The sequence below is a fragment of the Dipodomys ordii genome, unplaced genomic scaffold (assembly GCF_000151885.1).
Source record: "Dipodomys ordii isolate 6190 unplaced genomic scaffold, Dord_2.0 Scaffold72, whole genome shotgun sequence".
Classification (NCBI taxonomy): Eukaryota; Metazoa; Chordata; class Mammalia; order Rodentia; family Heteromyidae; genus Dipodomys; species Dipodomys ordii.
The window spans coordinates 2,370,393-2,381,476 of NW_012267288.1; the positions used below are offsets into that span (position 1 = coordinate 2,370,393).

Genomic DNA, 11,084 nt, shown 5'->3' on the forward strand with positions numbered 1-11,084 from the left:
ATTATTAAATAGTGTGTGTGTGTGTGTGTAAAACAGGACTTGAACTCAAGGCTTAGGTACTGTCCCTGAGATTTTTTTCTTTTAATTTTACTCAAAGCTAATGCTCTACCTTTTGAGCCACAGCTTCACTTTTCGCTTTTTTGGTGATTGATTGTAGGTAAACGTCTTATTGGCTTTCCTGTCTGGTCTGGCTTCCAACCATGGTCCTCCAAACTCAGCCTCTCTGAATAGCCAGGATTATAAGCATGAGACACTGGTGCTTAGTGACTTGTTATAGTTTACTGTGACTTGTTATAGTTTACTGTGACTTGTTGTATTTTAAGACATTTTTTAAAAAGCTTGGCATATTTTATTTTAAATACTAACATTATTTGCTAGATAACGTATGTGTAATATGAATATTTTTATATTTTGGTATAATATTTTAAAATATTATGTATCAACTAGCATGGTGTCACATACCTAAGATCCTAGCTACTTGGATAGTAGAAGGTAGACTAGTTCACAAAACTTTAGCAAGACCCTTCCTCAAAAATATACATTAAACCAAAGAGCTAGAAGCCAGGTTCAAGTGGTAGAATATCCTCTACAAAAATTGGGTTCAGGAGTTTGGGAGGAAGAGTCAGCGGCTGCTGGGGTTGGGGGCTGGGGCTGCTGGGGCGCAGTGCATAAAGGGACCCCCGGGTGATGCGGCGATCCACTGTGGCAGCCCCAGAAGGTGAGTTGGCCCCGGCCGACCCGCGATCGCCCAGGCGGCCTCAGGCCTGCTGGTCCCTTCCCTGTCCCTCCCCGGTCCCAGTCCCAACCCCAGGGACTGCTGCCTCTCACCATGGCTCTGAAGAGAATCCAAAAGGAATTGAATGACCTGGCACGGGATCCCCCAGCACAATGTTCAGCCGGCCCTGTTGGAGATGACATGTTTCATTGGCAAGCTATCATAAGGGGACCAAATGACAGTCCCTATCAGGGTGGAGTATTTTTCTTGACAATTCATTTCCCAACTGATTACCCCTTCAAACCACCTAAGGTTGCAGTTACAACAAGAATTTATCATCCAAATATTAGCAGTAATGGGAGCATTTGTCTTGATAGTCTACGGTCACAGTGGTCTCCAGCACTAACTATTTCAAAAGTCTCTGTTGTGTGATCCCAATCCAGAAGATCCCGTAGTGCCTGAGATTGCTCGGATCTGCTAAACAGATAGAGAAAAGCACAACAGAATAGCTCGGGAATGGACTCAGAAGTATGCGATTTAATTAAAGCAATTATTGGATAACCTCTACAAATAAAGATAGGGGAACTCTGAAAGAAAAAGTCCTTTTGATTTCCATTTGACTGCTTTCTATGAGCCCACGCCTCATCTTCCCCTGTGCACATGTTTACCTGATAAAACAGCAGTGCTGCTTGTTGTACACACTTGGAACAACAAACTAGAGATACTGTACTTCTGTACCAACATTGCCTCCTAGCAGAGAAGTATGTGTGTGAAAAGCCAATCTTCCAGGCGTAACCTAGGTGTGAAACTAAAAACTTTACTTATTGGCAGAAATTTGGATAACGGCAAGGTGTGAGGGATGGTGGCACATGGTGTGTACTTGGATGGGGGAAAGCTCCACTGCTCTGTAGGAGATTGTTTTTAAGTGGAATCCATTTAAACTCAATAAACTGAATAGCAAGGTGAAGAACATGAAGGTATTTCTGTATTCATTTTCTTGGAAGGACCTACAACTTAGGTGAAAGCTATGACCAACCAGATTAAACTACCCATATCCTGTATTCTTAGGTCTAAGTTTAACTGGTCAACATTTAAATGGATTGGAGCTATTGGTACAAAAAGTGTAATGGGCTTCGTTTCCAACTCTTTTACATTTCCCTACCCTTTCAGACTTTCATTCTCTCTCTCTCTCTCTTTCTATCTCTCTCTCTTTCCATATTCTCTGGTTTGTATGTGGTGTCTCAGTTAATACATACTAATAGCTCTTATTTTTCTTATGTTTTCAACTGCTTAGGCCTATTTGGATGTAAGGGTGAAAATTTATTTGATGGAAATACTTGTGTATATTTAAATACCTAATTGCTCCTCTGGAGCTTGTACGTTCAAGAATGATTAATCTGTAATAAACTGATTACTACAGTCATTACATATAAAAAATTGGGTTCAATCACCAGTATTGCTAAAGTAGAAAAAACAAAATAATGCATAAGTTAACATGTGAACATATAAATTCGTAGCATAATATACAGCTGGTTCATGTCTGTGACCTTAGCAACTTGGGAGGTTGAGATTTTGAGGACAGTAGTTCAAGGCCAGCCTAAGTAGAAAACTTTGAATGATCCCCTCTAAACCCACAGCTGGAATCAGTGATACAAGCTTTTCATCCCAAACTCAATGAGAGGCTGAGATTGATAGGGCCATATTTCTAGGCCAACCTAGGTAAAAAAAACTATCTGTGAAACTCTTCATGGAAAGGAATTTGTATATCTTGGCATGTGGCTATGATCTCAGCAATAAATGGGAAGCTTAAAATAGGCAGATCATGACTAAGGCTCATGCCTGCATGAGAGTTAAGAGCTTATCTCCTAAATAAGCACACACACACACACACACACACACACACACACACATACACACACACAGAGACAATCAGCAAAAAAACAGGGCTGAACTTGTGACTCAACTGATAAATCAACCAAGTTTGTTTGTTTGTTTGGTTAAGATTGTTGGTTAAATTAAGTGAAAACTAAGACCATTTGTGAAGTATGATTTGGTGATACTCTAGTATTATAAAAAATAAAATAATTATTCAGGTTATACACATAATTTAATCTAACAATCTTAACATTTCCCCAAAGAAAGCTATGATTGCCGGACACCAATGGCTCACACCTGTAATTCTATCTACTCAGAAGGCTGAAATCTGAGGATCACAGTTCAAAGCCAGCCCTGGCAGGAAGGTGTGACTCTTATCTCTAATAAACCACTGGAAAACCAGAAGTGGCACTGTGGCTCAAGTGTAGAGTGCTAGCCTTAAGCTGGAAAGCTTAGGGACAGCGCCCAGGCTCAGAGTTCAAGCTCCAACATTGATAATAAAAAAAGAAAGAAAAGAAAAAAGAAAGCTATAATTAGAATATTTTAAGCATGACATTTTTGATGTTGCCTCCTTAGAAATGAGAGCTTAATGGAACTCAGAGGTATGTGTGTATGTGTTACCAGAGAATGCTGTAGGTGTCTGTTCCCATTTCATTCCCATCTTTAATCCTCTCAGCAACAACTTCAAAACTCAAAGGGGAAATTGTTAGACATTTTAAATGACTTTAAATTTAATTGTTAACTCTAAGTAACAAAAAGTGAAATTGTGCTGTGAATTTTGTCACTTTGTAATCATCAGAATTTGTAAAGTTGTGAGAAAAGCAATAATTCACAGAAGTGAATAGAAAAGAGAAGAGAAAGAAAATATTTTCTAGGATCGGATGAACCAATGATCGCTGATATTCTACCATTTTGCATCCAAGTGGGAGCCTGTGTGTTTAGTCATCTATTGTTAAATGTATATCATGCAATGTTTTTATTTATAAAAATTAATTGTAAAAGGAATTCTCATTATGATATTTCCTTGCTTTGATCAAAGTCACTCTTTCTGTTACTTTCTTTTCATTCCCCCCACTTAAAGCAATTTTAACAGATTTCAGTACATGTTTTCCATACATAGTATACAAAACTTAGGACCATATTTACTTCCCGCTTTCACTTCCTCACTCTCATTGATTCTCCTCTACTAATTGTCAAATAGTCCGTGTTTCACATTCATGTCATCCTTTTCTTTTAATAATAAATGTAATCATTTATTTATTTGGCAATTGCTGAGTAGAGATTAGACTAAGCAAAGATGTAACATAATGGCAAAATCATCTCAGACTTCAATCTGATTATCTCAGGTTCCCACCCCCTTATTTTATTCTTACTAAGAAGGTGATGTACAGAGGGGTAATAATTACATTGTCAGGTAATGAGCATGTTATTCTTTTTTAAAATATGGTCTATTAGAGTCTGCATATGAAAGAAAGAAATGTGGTATTTATGGTTTTTACTCTGGCTTATTTTGTTTTCCATAATAATCTTCAATCCCAACCATTTTCTTCCTTTCAATGATGCAATTTCAATCTTGTTTATATCTAAATAATACTCTACTATGTATGTATACTACATATTCTTTACACATTCATCTATTGATCAGCACCTGGATCAGTTTAGTAGCTTGGTTATTGTGAATAGTGATACTATAAAATGTGGGTATTCACATATCTCTGTGTTAATTTGCATCCCTTCAGATATATGCTCAGGGGTGGTTGAACAGAGTCATCTGGTACTTCTATATTTATGGTTTTATGTTTTTGAGGTATTTCCATACTGATTTTCACAATGGTTGGTTGCATAATTCCCATCTGTGCTGTATAAGGATTCCATTTTCCACACGTCCTTGCCAGCATTTGCTGATTGTTTTACAGAAAAGTTGATACATTTTGACAATGGATGGCCTCCTTTCGTGTATCCCCCACATCTAAATAATTTAGCTGCAACGTGTAAAATCTAACATAGTTATGAAACAGAAAGAATTTTAAAAGAAGAATGGATTGCCTTTGTTGTAATCAATTAACAAAAACAGTGTTTTGGACAAAATTTATTAGCTTACAATTTTCAAGATCAGAAGTCTCTGGTATAGGTCATACTAAGCCTAAAGTAAGCTATTGGCATGTGGGTTCTTTCTGGGAACTGTAGAGGAGAAGCCATTTCTTGCCTTCTCTAACTGCTTGAGGCTGCCTGTGGCCATTCCTTGCCTTCTCTAACTGCTTGAGGCTGCCTGTGGCCCCTCCTGTCATCGTCAAAGTGCATCACACAACTTTGTTTCTGTTGTCCCCTTTTCTCCAATCTTAATCTCCTATCCTGTGACTACACTGGGTCTACTTCTATCATACAGTGCACTTCATCTTTGTTTCTGTTGTGCCATTTTCTTCAAGTCTTAACCTTGTATCTTTGACAACTACATCTATCATATAGTGTAACTGATTTTATTTCAAGATCACCAACTTAACCATAACTACAAAATCCCTTTTCCCATGTGTTCCAATTAAAGTATACATGATGACAAACAGGCCTTTTTTTAAAGGAATATTATTCCTTGTCTTATAGAAAACAATCTCTTTTTTGTAGAAGATATGATAATGTTTTTTAAAAATCTATCAGAATCTACATAAAATCTAATCAAAATAGAACAAAAGAATATAGTATATCTTAATATAGCAAAATAGCTAGTGAACATAGAAAAGTTAATATGCTTTATGTATTAAGAAAGTATGTTAAAATACAATGGGAAATCATGGAGATAAAATCAGAGTTAAAACCTTGTAAAAAAATTAAAAAACAAACAAAAAACAGCACGCTGGGCGCTGGTGGCTTAAACCTGTAATCCTAACTACTCAGAAGGCTGAGATCTGAGGATCACAGTTCAAAGCCAGCCAGGACAGGAAAGTCCATGAAACTCTTATTCCCAATAAACCACCAGAAAACTAGAAGTGGCGCTATAGCTCAAGTGGTAGAATGCTAGACTTGAGCTGAAGAGCTGAGGGAGAGCGCCCAGGCCCAGAGTTCAAACTCCATGACCAACAAAAAACAAAAACACCCAGCAGTGGTGACCTCTGAAATCTATCTCTGAGGTGTGTAATATATTTTATGGCCTCTATAATTAAAATATCTACTCACTTGGAACTAATAAATAAACAAGTAGTTTTTCTAGTGTTACCAGTTATGGGTCCTTGAAGGATGAAGATTTGTGGGCTAGAATTCAGACATAGAGGCAGATTTATGACTCTAAGACACAAGACTTACAACTCTAGGTGCTTAGGTTAGAGGATAACTTTTCGGGTTTCCTACTGCAAGTGGTCTGACATTTTGTGGCTAGTGACATCCTTGGCTCTATGCAGATGCTGGAATAACAGTAATCAGTGACAATCAGAACCCAGATGGTACAAAAGTTCTTAAGTCCTGGGTGTCAGGACTCTCAGCCTTTGAAGCCTCATAGCTCTGATCCCACCAACTCTTCTAGCTCTTCCAGCTTCCGAGCATGGCAGTTTCTTATTCACCACCTTTCACTTTCTGCAGTCCTGGATGTCTGAATTATTTATATTTTCACCATTCTTTATTATCTCCACCACTACCTTTGCCCCTGGCTGTTCTAATCCTTTCTACTGTCACCACCACTGGTACTCCTTGCCACTGCTTTAGCTATGATAAAAATAACAAATAGCCAAGAAAAGGATATTGAGGTAAAGAATTTTATTGTACGTAGTGCCACAATGCCAGGGAGAAACACAGGATGCTAGATGACTTCCAAAAGTGAGCTATGAGGCCTGTATATAGGAGGGAGTATGGGGGGGCAGGGGAGGAAATAGGAGAGGAAAGGGAAGCAGGAGAGGAAGAGGAACAGGGAGAATGAGAGACAGAGAGATTGTATTTGCCCCAATTATTGGGCAGCTTCTTACTTATGGCTGTACCTAAGGACGATTCACAGGCTTTACATAAGGACCAATCACATGTCTCTTACAACATCAATCACAAAATAGTGCTCAAGCCACCAAAAGATATGATTCCCCCTGTCTTAAATCAGAACAGCTGCAGGATGAATAAGATAACTCAAGTTTACCTAGGCTTGTTCTACACTAATGTCTTCCAAGATCATGGCAGGTTGTCTGAAGCATTCATGACTGCAGATCAAGATTAGTAGCTTCAGTTACAGTGATGTCTACAGCTGGGTTGAGTTGTTCTTGAGAGTTGTACTGGAGGATTTCAAACAACCCAACTCTCTTAGAGGAAATGATGTTTTTGCCAATGGGCTGCTTGCCAGACAGCCCCTCCCCTGAGGCAGCCAGATATGGATGCTTCTCAAATGCTGCTTCTCCAGTGGTTGATAACTTGTTTCCTATAGTTAAAATTATTCAGAGGTAGTAACATTGAAGAGGTTTATCTATATTGAAGAATTAACATACATTATACTTTCAACATTCTTCTAATACTTCATTAAAAGCATTTTATTTTGAGATAAGCTCTCACTATGTTGCCCAGATTGACCTGGAACTCTTGATTCTCCTGCCTCAGCTTCTGCAGTGCTGGCATTTCAGGTGTGTGCCATAATCCACAGCCTTTATACTGTATTCAAGCACTGATGATCATCAACTGCCAACCCAAACTGATCTACCCAGTGAGGCTATCACTTACATTAGATGGTGAAACTAGAACCTTTCATGACAAACAAAACTTAAAGGACTTCATGATCACTAAACCAGCATTACAAAGAATTCTAAAGGGAGGAATACAATCTGAAGAAAACAATTGAAATCAAAGAAACACATCAGACAAAAATCAATAGATCAATTTAGTAAACATAGGAAGAACAAAGAAACTAAATACAGGAAATCAAGAAAATGGCGGGAAACAAGGAAAGGTTGGACAAATGGGATTGCATGAAATTGCAGAGCTTCTGCATGGCAAAGGACATAGCTAGAAAGACCAATAGAAAACCCACGGTTGGGAGAAGATCTTCACTAGCCATACAACGGACAAGGTTCTCATATCCAAAATATACTTAGAACTCAAAAAATTAAATCCCCTAACAACAATTCCTCAAAGAAACAACCAGCAGATTTATAAGTGGGCTAAAAGAGGAAATAAGAATGGCCATTAGATACATGAAGAAATGCTCAACTTCTCTAGCCATAAAGAAATGCAAATCAAGCAACATTGAGATTCCACCTCACCCCAGTTAGAATGGTAAAAATCAACAAATCTAATGACAACAGATGCTGGAGGGGATGTGGCCAGAAGGGAACCTTATTGCATTGTTAGTGGGAGTGTAAACTTGTTCAACCACTTTGGAAAGCAGTATGGAGATTCCTCAAAAGACTCCACATAGAGCTCCCCTATGACCCAGCAATCCCATTTTTGGGCATTTACCCAAATGATCACAAACAAGACCATACTAAAGCTACCAGCACAACTATGTTTATCGCAGCATTATTCACCATAGCTAAGATATGGAACCAACCCAGATGCCCCTCAGTAGGTAAATGGATCAAGAAAATGTGGTATTTTTATACAATGGAATTCTATGCCTCCATCAGAAAGAATGACATTGCCCCATTTGTTAAGAAATGGAAAGACTTGGAAAAAATTATATTATGTGAAGTAAGACAGGCCCAAAGAAACATAGGTCCCATGGTTTCCGTTATCTGCAATTAATAGTATATGTCTCAGACAAGCAGAAGAGGTCAAAAGCTATGTACATATAACCATATAACCTGATGCTAAGCAAAATGAGCCCCAAGATAAGGACAAAAGAGATTTTAGCTTTCTTGTTGTTCTGGTTAATGTACTTATAATGTACTGTGTGGTTTTTTTGTTTCTTTATATGTTCTTCCCCCATGGTATAACCCCTGTTGTCACTGTATTTGATTTGATTCTGGTGTCTTGCATCTTATATAAACATTTTTCTAATTTGTGGAGGGGAAGGGAAATAACAAAATGCTGAAACAAGGATACAGGATGACCCATTGTAACAATGAGATGTACAAGACACTATGTTGAAAACAAACTTTACAACTACAGGGAGTGGGGGAGGAGGAGTTGGGAAGCTGGGGACTGAAGGTAAGTAGGGGAAAATAAAGGAGGGGTAACAACGCTCAATGGGAATTGTACTCATTACCTTACTCATGTAACTTTAACACTTCTCTATAGTATCTTTACCATAAAAAAACTATTCAAACAATAGAAATGGGATAAATAACTTCCAGAACATGGTGATGAGGAAAGATCTTTTAACTTCGGAATAAAGATTATATGGAAAAAGGAGAGATTGATAATACCTGCATTTGAAAGAATATTTTCCATGATAAACAATATATAAAACGTAAAAACTTTATGTCTAACTGAAATACCCATACACTGTGAATAACCTCCCTTTGCACTTGGATCCAAGTTTGGTTGTTTAGATGAGATGAGAGTTAACACAGTACTAGCAGAAGCCTGTTGATTACGCATTAAGACTTGGCCTGTTTTACTTCAGGGTACTATTGCTCCACCATAGGAACAAGCCCGCTGGCCTTCTGAAAGGTGGAAGGGAGGAACTCCAGCCACCTTAGGTATCCCAGAGGAAGTTCCTGTCATGTGGATAAAACCAACTTCTGCCAAGCATTCCTTGTCCAGAAGGTATGCCCAGTAAAACTGTATAATTGTAGGTAGGAAATTTGTAGCTCCAAATCACCAGTATTTCAGGAAGGTTGTTAATCAGCTCAGATGGTCTAGTTATAGATATGTCTGCTTCTCCAAGGTCTCTCCTTCATTATAATCAGGTAATACTTAGGAAACTGCAGAGTTGTATTTTCCTCTGTCATTTCACATTTCATTTCAGAAAGCAGCTGATAAATACTTTGAAATACATAACAAATATTCACTTATATATCATTTTATATCTATCTATCTAGTATGCTCTAGTATGTTTGAAAGAGGTCAGTATGAATTACTTTTACAATTCTTTGTTGAATAATTATGACAATAGTTATTTTAGCATGTTTTTCTTTTGTGCTGGTCTTGTGGCTTGAACTTGGGGCCCGGGCACTGTCCGTGAGCTTCTTTTGCTCAAGGCTATGTGCTCTATCACTTGAGCAACAGCTCAAGTGCTTTTGGGCAATTTATTAGAGATAAGAGTCTAATGAACTTTCCTTCCTGGGCTGACTTTGAAGTGTGAGCCTCAGATTTCAGCCTCCTGGGTAGCTGGGATTACAGGTGAGCCACCAGTGCCTGGCTGAATTTTAACCTCTTAAAAATCTTTCATGTATGTTCCTTCATTTACTCTTCTAACACTCAGTTAGAAGTAATTATTTCTGTTGATGTACAGAAAGGTTTTGTAACTTCCTCATGGTGACCCAGCTAAACAGGAAGACAGTTTGTGTGGTAATACAGTTTCCTCCTCTCATGTTTATTTTATACAACAATTGAGTGTTTAAGTCCATTTAAGTTCCTACTCAAATGTCTTTCATAATATAGATTCCCAGTTGACTTCCTTTTTCTGGTGGGGAGGAGGAAAGTGGGAGGAGGATCCCTGAATATCCTTTTAGTGTTATTATAAGAAATAATGATTTCTACTTCCAATCATTTTTTAAAAGTGACATAATGACATTCTTCTTCATGACTCAATTATATTAAACAAGATAAGCCAAAGATAAGCATTGCATGCAAAAGCTAGACTTAAAAAATATAATAGAAATTAAATACCATTATTTTTAAAGGGGGCCATTTTGGGAGTACTTGTAAGTCAGAGATGGGGAAAGAAAAATGTGAGGGAGGATGGAGTGACTATTACAGAAATTCATTATATGTGTGCATGAAAATAGCATAATGAGGACCCACTAAAAACTTTTTGAAAAGCGGGAGGAGCAGGAGGTATATTAGAGATTGTAATACAGATGGGTATATGAAAATGTCACAATAAAACCCCTTTGTATAATAAAATTATGTTAACAAAATACATCAAGTAAGAACACAGCTTTCTTTAAAAAGACATTTATTCCAAAATTATTGTATGTAGCAAACCAGACTGGCTTCCCAACTTTTAGTCTACTATAATGGCTAAGGAAGAAAATTTCCTTGAAATTCTAAAATAGAACTTATTTTTTCTTATGATCATCTCATATCTTCAAATGTTTGTTCAGAACTGTAACAAAATGTCACCATAAGAATCATAACTATTTTCATCTATCAAAACTGCATAATAGGAAATTCAAAAGGAAAACATTAGCAATCAACAATTTTAGTAATTTATCTATTGAGGAGCTCTTTTGAATGTAAGCTGTAATATCTCAACAAAGAAGTCCAATTTTTTCAACTGCTTTGTTTGTGTCAGTTATTTCTCAAGTACATAGTGTATATTCCTGCTTTCTGTCCTGCATAGCCTCTTGAAATGAAACTGTTCTTGCCACTTTAACATGAGGATATCAAAGCCCAAAGATATTAAACAGATTTCCAGAAGGAGCCAGAG

The 11,084-nt window shown here is 37.5% G+C and overlaps 1 pseudogene across 1 annotated transcript; it reads left to right on the forward strand.

Annotated features, from left to right (window-relative positions):
- Nucleotides 1-829: 829 nt before the first annotated feature.
- LOC105991381 lies at nucleotides 830-1,256 on the forward strand (annotated as a pseudogene). Its single transcript, XR_001175356.1, has one exon. The product of XR_001175356.1 is annotated as a ubiquitin-conjugating enzyme E2 D2 pseudogene (transcript).
- Nucleotides 1,257-11,084: the final 9,828 nt, after the last annotated feature.